The sequence below is a fragment of the Bidens hawaiensis genome, unplaced genomic scaffold (genome assembly GCF_021521415.1).
Source record: "Bidens hawaiensis isolate Kalapana, Puna unplaced genomic scaffold, B.hawaiensis_p1.1 tig00052933_1, whole genome shotgun sequence".
Lineage (NCBI taxonomy): Eukaryota > Viridiplantae > Streptophyta > Magnoliopsida > Asterales > Asteraceae > Bidens > Bidens hawaiensis.
In genome coordinates, this window is record NW_027499506.1 from 102961 (window position 1) to 114400 (window position 11440).

An 11440-nucleotide genomic window follows, 5' to 3' on the forward strand; every position below is an offset into this window, starting at 1 on the left:
TGTGAAGAGACTCATTCGATCGAATAGAATCTCATTCGATCGAATGATCCAAACGAATCAGTGTGTGAGAGAATGCGAACAGTTGTGAAGAGACTCATTCGATCGAATAGAATCTCATTCGATCGAATGATCCAAACGAACAAGTCCATTCGATCGAATAAGTCCAAAAACAGTATAAATATTCAAACTTATTCGATCGGACAGAATTATTCGGAAAAATATTACGGATTCTCTCTCAAATTTGTTTTTCTCAAACCCTCTTTTTGATCCGATCATTTTATCCAGTTTTTCACGTAGATTACAAAAATGTAAGTTTTACTTGTTTTTAACCGTGTTTTGATCGGGTTTTTGGTCGTTTTGGTTCGGGTGTTCTTCATTTCCGGGTTTCTGCTTGAATGAGTCGAATCAGTCTATTCGATCGAACGAGTTTCTTATTCGATCGAATGTGACTTATTCGATTAGTAGTTCGATCGAATCAGAAGTAAATGATAAGATCTATCTCATTCGATTGTCTGTTATCGAACCAGATCTCATTCGATCGAATGAATAGCTCACCCGATCGAATGTGTTGCTCGTTCGATCGAACTAGTCCAGAAAATTTGAAAATTTTAAACGCATTCAGTCGTTTCGATATATGTTCGTTCTAACACGTTTAAGTTTACAGATTCAATGGCTGAAGTTGCAGAAGTGGTTGCTCCATTCAAAACGTCTATCAAGCACAATATCGTGGCTTTCCTGGACGAAAAGTCTAGCCACGGGAAGGATTTTGCAACAATTATCAAATTTCTGAAGAGGTCGAGGATTTCTGGACCTATCTCGAGGATCGTTGAACCTATAATGTCAATTCAACAAGAGTTCTGGAGGAATGCCACGCACGACAAAACAGTCGTGCCGTCGGTTATTCGCTCCACGGTCAGAGGGCATGCCATCGTAGTATCTGCCCAGGTAATCCGAGAAGTCTGCGGTTTTGAAGACTTAGAATCAGATCCTACATCCTTACATCCTGCGGCAACTAGAGGATGTTTTGCAAGAATGAAGTATGACGGCGATCTCAATGCCGGTCTGCTTCACAAAGCCAACCTGTGCCCCGAATTCAAGTATCTGGCACACGTGGTGATGCATTGCTTGGGGCCTCAACGAACTAGCTTTGACAAGCTGAGGGAAAGCATGCAGTTCACCGTAGCTGCTCTGGTGATGAACCGCCCCTACAACTTCTCTCAAATGACGTTTGGTCATATGGTGGAAAACATCACGTTGAAACAAGGGAAGAGCGAGAAGTTTCTTCAGTACCCGAGGTTCGTTCAGATGATAGTTGATACTCAAGCACCGGGTCTACTGAAAGAAAATGAAGGTGATGTGGTGAAACTGGACCACATGAAGAATGAGACTCTCAACCGTCTCAAATCCTACAAAGAACGTCCCACCAGGCCACCACTCAAACGATGCTTCGGGCATATTGTCAATCCGTCCTACAGGGCCCCTCCGAAGAGGAAGTGGAGAAATGCTGCCAGTGATTCAGACGTCGAGAATTTACCGTATCAGGAATCCAGCGACGATTCTGACACTGAGGAGGTGGCGGTCACGGAAGACACAAGGACAGAAGCTGAAAAACAGGCTGATTGGTATTTAAATGTTGAGGATCTGGAGGCAGGTGAAGAAGTTAGAGCCGAGAAACAACCGGCTGAGGTAGATGCGAGTGAAGAAAGGCCTGCAAAGAGGCAGAAGAAGAAGGTTACAAGAAAGTATCGGAGTTTATTTTCCGATCAACCACGTCCTTCAGTTGGGACTTCTGCTGCCCCTCCTGCTCAACCAGCACAGCCACCAACACCGCAGTCAGCACCACAACCTACTCCTCAACCTCAACCGGAAATGGCTATACCTCAAAAGGTTGCATCTGAAATTGCTGATCTTCACAAGGCTATGATGAAAATGTTATTGTTCAAGACAGAGCAAGAAGAACAGAATCGACTCAGAGATGAGCAGATTGCTAAACTTCAAGCTGAGAACGAAATGCTCAGGCTTGAAAACAGTCAGCTAAATGCTACTGTCGCTGAACAAGGATCTTCGATCAACGAGCTGAAAGAGTCAAATCTAAGCCTTGAAGCAAAGATCACCGAGCTGAAAGGAGATGTTCTTCGTCTGGAAGGTCCAACCAATGTCGATGTGGACACAGACGAACTGGACTCTTCTGATGATGGAGGTGAAGGTATTTAAGAGTATTTTGAGTGAATGTAGTGAGGACTTAAATGTTAAATCTTTTTAATTAATGATTTGTGTGTAAATTTAGTTTCATATGTAATGGTATTGTATTTCATGTTTATGATATTACATATGTTTATTTAAAATTTGTGTTACATTGTGGTTTTTAATCAAACAGGTGATGCTGATCCGTTTAATGTCCAACCGCTGCAATCAAAAACAGCAGCGGAATATTTCACGTTTTTACTGGACAATCCAGGTGAGCAGCAAAACTTCGCAAGTGGAGACTTGGAAGAAGGTGAAATTTCACACAATTTCACAGAAGAAGAACTGGAACAAATGTTTGAGCTATACAATGAAGAAACAGGCAAGTATCTGGCTTTGCCTTCAACAGAACAAACATCTTCTTCAGCTGCTACACCTGACTCAACATCATCTACGGCCGCTGATCCCTCTCAATTTGATGAAGTTGAAATGGAAGACTTGACACAGGAAGAATATCCAGAATACTACACGTCTCAAACTGACAATCTTCCTAACTCTGCAAGTTTCTTCCAAAATGTAACAGAGGAGGAAATACAGAAGAAGGCTGACGAAAGGTCAAACACAATGAAACAGCCTTCTGAAGCAGATCAAGCCGAATTCGTTGAGAAAACAGAAGAATGCAAGAAAGCTTTCAACGCTATTCTTCAGAAGATAAGGTCCAGACGACAAGCAAAGCCGACCATTCCTCACACAACGTCTTATAAGATGAAGGGTCGTAGAACTTCAGGAGAGATTATTGCTTGGGCGTGTCTGAAGGATCTTAATTGCATTGCTATCAAGAGAGAAAAAGGGGTTGAGTACTTTCAACGTATCACTGACTTGAAGACTCTTCCTACTTATGATCTAAACCGTCTGAACTATCTTGATATGCTTTACGCCAGTTCATCTCCATTTGCCACGTACTATCAGAGTGTATTGCGAAAGGAATACAACTCAAAATGGAAGATGATCACTCCACAGAGGCCAAAGAGATATACAAGTAAAAAGGAGATCGATCCGATCACCAACAGGCCAAAGATTATCTTGAAGTACATGCCACCACTCACGATGAAGAAGATTCCTCTAAGAAAGATGAAGCAGGACTTCTACAAAGCATTCAGGCATTGGTACTATGATGGAAGACTGCATGAAGCAGTTATCGTGCTCAACGACAATGGAAATTGGAGCACAATTCGCATTTTTGATCCTATGTGGCTCACAAACTTGTCACGGGAGGATGTCTATACGCTATACAAGACAGAGATTCTTTATGCCCCCGAAGACAGAGAGCAAGCATTAACGTATAGAAATGTCATTAGGATTTGCTTTGCCTATGACATACATGCAGGATCAAACTGGAAAGAGCAACAGAAGAAGTATGCACAAGAAACTGAAGCTTAATTGTCATGTTTATTTTGTTTCTTGTTGTAATTCAAGGTTTAATCTTCTGATTGTAATTGTTCTTGAGTTGAATGTAATTTGTTTTGGAACATTGGGATAGATTGTGCTTAAATGTTTATCTAAAATTCCAATTGACAGCTTCTCAGGATATGCGGAACCTATGGTAAGTCTGACTGACTGAACCATTTGATCTTGAGAGAACTTCATGAAGAAAGGAGTTCGTGGATGCAACGTGCGCACCACTAGCTTTGAGAAAATAGAGAGTGAGATAACTCCAAGGGGGAGTTACGATCGAGCAAGAGAACTCGATTGATTATAAGTAAATAGAACTGGCTCCAAGGGGGAGTTTGTTAGGACATGAAATGTCATGTATATGTCCCCAGTTCTATCAGGATGGTTCGATATGAAAATAACGATCGTGAAACCAAGTTAACGGACTGAAAATGTCAAAAGAAACTGATTAGATCGAATCAGTGACTGATTCGATCGAACCAGGACTCATTCGATCGAATGAGATACTCATTCGATCGAATCAGTATTCGATATATAAGCGAAACTTAGGAAATTTCACGAGAGAGAGCACACATTACACACAGTCACGAACCTGCTACTGCCGAAAAACCTCTCTGCCAATCTTCGTCGTGTCGGCCTTTTCCTCCGTCCCTAGGTGTCAAACCGTCTTAGGAATCGTAACCGTGCGTTGTTGATCACCACCGAATCGCCGTGTTAGAGGATTCCGCACTCTAACACGTTGCCCCGTGAATCGTTGGGAAACCGTGTCCCGCACCGGTCCGACATACTGCTTGATGATCCTTGAGAACTATCAGATTTGACAGATTGAGTATCCTTTTTAGAGATTATTCTCAAGGGTTGAGAGCCCTATTTAACATTTTTCACATGCTTCATAGGAGATTTACCCCTTTTAACAGGCTTATCCACATGTTTCTTGGCTTTCATTGAATGCCTTTGGCTCTCATTCTTCAGAACTTTCTCTTCACAAACCTTTCCCATACCCAAGTATTTTTCATACTTCATTTTGTAGGCCACAAAGTCTTGTCCATACTTTGTTTCATTTGGGACATGAAATGGTTTGAACTTGAGTCTTTCACTGCAAGAATCTGTGTGATGACCATACTCATCACATTTTTTGCACCAAACTTTTCCTTTATACTTTTGATGATCAGCCCCTTTCTTAAACCTTTCACTTGGTCTGGGTGGATCAACTCCAATTGTCTTTTTAGTTTTTAAACTGTCAAAATCAATTGAGAAAGGAACAAATTCAGCTATCCTTATGTCACTTATTTTCACTTTCCCTTTAACAAAAACAATTTTCCTTAAGCTCAAAGGTTCCTCCTCTATGCTTTCCCTTTGTCTTGATTTCCTCTTTTCATATTCCTCCATTGTTTCTACTTCTCCAATGTCAAAGTCTTCAATGCTTGAGAAAATAGGGTAAACAGGAATAAAGTTTTCAACATTCACATCTTCTTTCACTCTTTTCTTGTTGTTCTGCTTTATCCTTTCCAGTACTTCTTGGCTTGGAGGCCTCACAGCATTGTAATTTGCCTTCTTCTTTTCACATATATCAAAGGACACATGTTCTTTCTTTGTTCTTTCATTCTACTTCTTCATTCTTGATGTGACAGGTGGATACATTGGAAGTTTGTCAATGGATTATGGCTTCTTGAATTTTCTTCCTCTTTCAGCAGCTTTGATTTCCTCATCAGTGATTTGATCACTTAAATCACTCAAGTCATCTTGATTCAAATCAATTGAATCAAAGTCATCTTCAGAGACTTGAACTCCAATTGACTTTTCTTCTTTCAACTCTTTCTTCACAACAAACTCTCCTTCTTCACTCACCTCAACATTCTTGTACAAATCCACAAGTTCTTCTTTGTCTTGAAAGACATCTTTGAATTGTTGTAGATATGCGTTTCTTTTCTCTTTATCAACTTTTGACATAAAGTTGTTGTTGAAAGGTGGTGGTACTGCTTTGTACTTGTCTTTTTCCTTTACATGGTTTAGAATTCCACAGATATTTTCAGTGGAGACCAATTTCTTTAAGAATTCATTGTCAGCTTGCAGTTTTGTGTTCAGCACCTTCTCTTCTATAATCATTTTCTTCAACCCATCTATTTCAGTTGTGAATCTTTTCTGAGCTCTGTAACTGTTTACATAGTCTTCTTCCAAACTTTTCATTCTTTCTTCACTCACTAGTTCACTTGCCTCATATGCATTGATAATACTTTGTTTCTTAAAACACCCACTTTCTAGCTTGCCTACTTTCATTTTCAAATCATTGATAACTTCAGTTAAATCAATAGTAGGAGCAGAATGTACCTGAGAAGTTGATCCAGCTTCTTTCTTAAATATAGCCATGAATGCCACACTTGCCCTCTTGATATCATCTGCAATATCTTCTTCATGATTGCTCCAATCAAAGTTACCTTCATGCTGTGTTGTTACAGCAACATTTCCTTGATTTCTGATCTGGTTTTGGTTGGCTGGAACAGTGTTGTTTGGAACATTTTGAAGGTTTTGGTTGTTGTTTCTCTGAAAACCTTGATTCTGAGTCACTCCTTGATCATGATTGTTCATTTGAGGTTGGAAGTTGTTGAAGTTGGGATTATAGTTGTTGTTGGGATTGTTGTTAAAGTTGTTGGTGTTTGGTCTCTGCTGATATTGAGGCTGTTGTTGATACTGAGGCTGCTGATTTCTTGATTGGTTCTGAAATTGGTTTACTTGGAAATTTCTTGGCATGTTACATTCTCTTGCAAAATGACCAGGCTGTTGGCAATTATAGCAAATGGCCTTTGACTTGTCAAAACCAATTCTTTCATTTGGTCCTGATAGGAGTGACCTACCAGTCCTGTTGTAAAGCCTCTTGCTTCTAAGAGCCAACATGGCTGCTTGCCACTTCAAATCCATGTCCTCCAAATCATCAGCATCTATCTTCTCAAGATCATCTTGTACTACACTTGTGTGAATTAAATTCTTTGCAACAAATGCATTATATGACTCAGTAAACATAGAAAGCAAGGTATGTGTATCACTGCTTTGACCATTTCCACCACTAGTGTGAGGAACATTCCCACTTGCCATAGAGGCAGAATCAGTGTCATCAATCAGCTACACATTGAATCTTTGTTGGTTTCCATGATTACTTGTGCTACCACCAACAAATGATTTTGGAGTATCAGAATTAAGTTCAACAGGTTCTTCAATAATAGGGATCTGCTGTTGATTCTTGGTAGTCAAATTACCCATAAGTGCAATCAATGCATTTGAAACATTGAAACAGGGTCTTTCCTCCTTAATCATCTCATTCTCTATCATCTCTATCTCTGCAGCTTGAAGAAAGCACACTACATCATCCAATTTCAAATCATTGTAGTTGTGTTTTGTAAGGATGAACTTGCAAGTAGTGTACCATTCCTTTGGCATTGATTTGAGCAACTTTGTATTCAAGTCAAGGTCAAATATGACATAGTAAGTGGTTATGAGATCATTCACTATTCCCAAAAACCTTTCAAGAATAGACTTCAACCTTTCTCCATCTTTATACTTAAATCTCTACTTCTTGATGTTTTTGAGTTCAAACATTTCAAGTATTGCATCATACATTTCCTTGGCATTGAGATGATGTGCAACCTTGGTAAGTATTTCCCAAGACAAACCTAGCTTCAACATAGCTAAAGCCTTGTCATCTACCTTTCTCTCACAGCAGCAGTTACTGCTAGATTTGCACCTTCTTCAACTTCCCCTTGTGAACCATTCTTGATGGAGTTCCACATATCAACATCATTGTAACAAACGGCTGCTTCAAACAAGCCCTTCCATTTTGTGAAATTTTCCTGTCCATACATTCTAGGAATCTTGTTAGTAGACACCTCTTGTTCCTCGTAACCAGACATTTTGTGAAATCAAAAGTAATTTCTTTGTAAAAACAGAGTTCAAAAAAATAACCAGATCTGAAAACCGGATGTTCAGATCTAAGTTGTCTGATGCGATTAGAACAAGATTCATATATAAAAATTAAAACTTTAAATAGAATAAGGAAAAGAAAACACCAAATGATTGTAGATCTGGAAGAAAAATGAAGAACAGTGCTGCTGATGTCACCTTTCAATGTAACAGTGGTCTGCTTACGTCATTCTTCTTCAAATCTTCAATCAGCAACGATCTTTCCAAAATAGCAGCAACAAGCTCTGATACCACTTGTCGGGTCCCCGATTTCAGCTGGATCTTACTTAATCATGTCATAACTCACACAAATAGATGTGTCGACAAGGGAGTTAATGACGGGTTGCTATATTTAGAAAGATGACCGTTTGTTAAAGGCGGAATCAATAACAAACATACGGTTGCTTAATCGGTATTCAAAGGTAACCAACACGAACAAGATTCACTCAAAAGATTTCCTTTTATATAATATCAATCATACAAACGATATCTATTTAGGGTTTCTTGAAAGAGGGATTTTTCCGTACGAATCCTAGGACAGCCGTCACACAAAAATATTCTATTTCAATTAATGTGTCGCTCTCTGTCTTTGGCGGCGTGCCCTAAAACATTCTATTTATAGGCCTGCCACCCTAGGACAAACCTACAAACGCCTTAAGCAAAGTAACTTCAATAAGTTTTGAGCATTTGGCTAAGGATATATGTATTGAATCTCTTGACTGACCATCAGTACCGCAACATTAAGTGTTAGTCATTCAAATAAGAATGGAAGGCATGACGATGAAGATGGTAGTACAGGTACGTGAAACTGGGGATTATCGCATGGTGGATTCCCGTGGTAGGATTTGGGATCTAGAGGCCCCAGCAGATGAGGATGATGATATGACGATAACTCAGGTATGTCGTACAACTCGTCGACCTGACCCACCATATACCGTTTATGGTACGTGTCCATCATAGCCTGAACCATATTCCTTTGCGGGTCTTCAGCATTTGATGACCATCCGCTTTGACTGACTTAAGGGAAGTGTGGGTGAACTCAAGGAGCGGATGGACAGACACTGACCCCCAAAGGACCAGTAGTGGATGAACAGATACTGGCCCCCAAAGGACCAATAATTAAGCTTAAACGATATAAAACCTATGTAGTAAGTGTTAACTTCATAGAACTAGATAAGTACGGTTGTATGGTCAGTTGCAGGTTAAAAGGAGGTTTTGGAGCAACTACGACGTTTAAGGAGGCAACCGAAGGAACCGGTGAAGCTCAAGGGACAAACGCTGCCAAAATAAAGTTGATGAAGTGAAGACCACCTTGGCCCACGGTCTGGACCGTGGGACACGGTCAACTTGGAACCAACGAGATAGAATGGACCATACCATGGTCCATTCTGGTCATCGTAGCTGGAAGTGGACCACGGTCCGAGTCGTAACAACATATTTATTCTTCTTTTTAGATGGTTTTGGGTGTCTTTTAATATACTTTTCAATTGGAACGAGTCTAGGGAGATTTTGGGTGTGTCAAACAATATTTTGGGTGATTTCAATCATTGGTTTGCATCTTTGATTTCTATGAACAATACAACTGAAGTGATGATGATTCACCATACCATGAGTGGCTAATTCCATTAGTGATCATCTTGGATGTAAGGTTTAATTGATACACTATGTAATACTTGAATTTCTAGAATAATAACTTTGCAATGTTTGTTAAGTTGTTATGGTGCTTGAATAATTGTTTGTAAATTTTTGCTTGTGTTTGATCATAATCTAAACCATACGTTCTTGGTGTCCTTGGTAATCGAGATATCATGGGAGGAATCAGGGTTGAATATTAGTTAATTGAATATCGGGTAACAACCTTGCATTATATTAATCCAAGTACTTAGTTTCCTTTTATCACAAACAAGTAATCAAACATGAACTATGCCTATGTGGTTATTTCTAGTAAGCATGAACATTAGTGTTGATCTAAACCTGAAATATAGGATGATCACTTTCTCTTAATCGGTTTATAAATCTTAATAGTTATTTTGCAAGTTAGTTTATTTCATTTTCCTTAATCAAAATCAATTAATCAAAATCTGATTATTTTTTATGCAATTTAGTTTAAGTTAATTGTCTGTTAAAGCTACTAGTAAACACGCATTCCACAAACTCTCTGTTTTCGACACACACTTACTGCTATCTATTTAGTTGTATTTGGTTTATTTTTGAGTGAGACTTCCACCTCACATCAAATTTTATTATACCCCGAATACCCATGCAAAAAACAATAATATTTTTGACCAGAAAGTTTTCAATTATTTGGTCAATGAACGATAACGGAAAATGGTCTTTTGAGGTGGCAATATTTAATTTTCAACAACCGATGCACACTCGCCACCCGGTTACCGTTCGGGTGGCAGTTTGTTCATCATTTTAATCTTTTATTACCTGGATTCCGGCTTTCTTGAGCACTACTTGTGTCAGACTCACCCATGCATTGTCTGAAATGGGATAAATGATCCCCACATCCAACCACTTGATCACCTCCTTTTTTACCACTTCCCGCGAGTTCGGGTTCAATCTTCTATGAGTCTCCCATGTTGATATAGCCTCCTTATCCGTAATTAATTTATGCACAACAATAGAAGGACTAATACCCTTTAAATCTGCAAGTGTCCATCCAATGGTCGCCTTATGTGCTTCCAAAACTTTCACCAACGCCCGCTCTTGATCTTCCTCCAAGTTAGAAACAATGATAACCGAAAGGGTTTCATTCTCCCCTAGAAATGCATACTTCAAATGGTTTGGAAGTTCCTTCAATTCAACCTTTGGCGGACACTCCAAAGATGGCTTTGTGTCCGAATTAATCTCCGTTGGAAAGCTTTCAAATTAATATGTCCATGGTGGCCTTCCGTCTTGCATAGCTAGAGCATCTTGTTTTTGCTCCTCCATCCGCAAAGCACACACGTGTACCTGCTCAAAATCATCACAAATACAAGTTTCCACACAATCCCCATCATATTCATGAGGTATACAATGATCTACCACATCTGCCATAAAACATTCTCCAACCCTTAAGGATATAGCAACATTAGTAAAAACATTAAGGCACATTTTTCGATTACCAAACGCCATGTCAACGGTACCAAAGGGTTTGCCTGCGGTGTTGGCACGTATGCCTGCAGTATTGTTGGCACGTATGCCTGCAGTGACTTGTGCTACAACTATTGGTATCACTGCTTGCAATTGTCGAGCAATCATCTCGGTCACTTCCGCCTCGGATAAAGGGTTTTCCTTCTTCGGGGCCATTCTATAAAATAATCATTTATATAATAATTAATATCGTCTCACTATAACCAGCACAACTTTACGATATTACAATTTCACAACACACAACTATGCCAAAGAAAACACATTTGTATTAATTATAATCATTACTGTACATATGCATCCAAAATTAGCGCATAGGCTTAACCTGGTATAGGCCAGCGCTTGTATATGCGTATCAAAATTTGTCACTAAGTAACATGTAGACTTAACCTGATAAGGGCCAGTGCTTGAAATAGTACTAAACCACAAACAACTCTCAAATCAGCCCAACACGCTGTAACAAAATGCTGCCTGGGATATCAAAAGACTATATACATAAGGCTATACTACTATGTCCTATCCATTCTTTGTAACATGAAGCCACAACCAAACAACAGCAGCCACTAGGGCTGCATTAACCGCTAAACATACTCCTAGTAGTATCATTGCCCGATCCTGACGCCCGTGGCTGTGAGCACTAGATCTTTGCACATTTCTGATTTCTTGCTGCATGTACCACATGTGATCTTGCATATCATGTCTATGCTGGTTTAGGTTA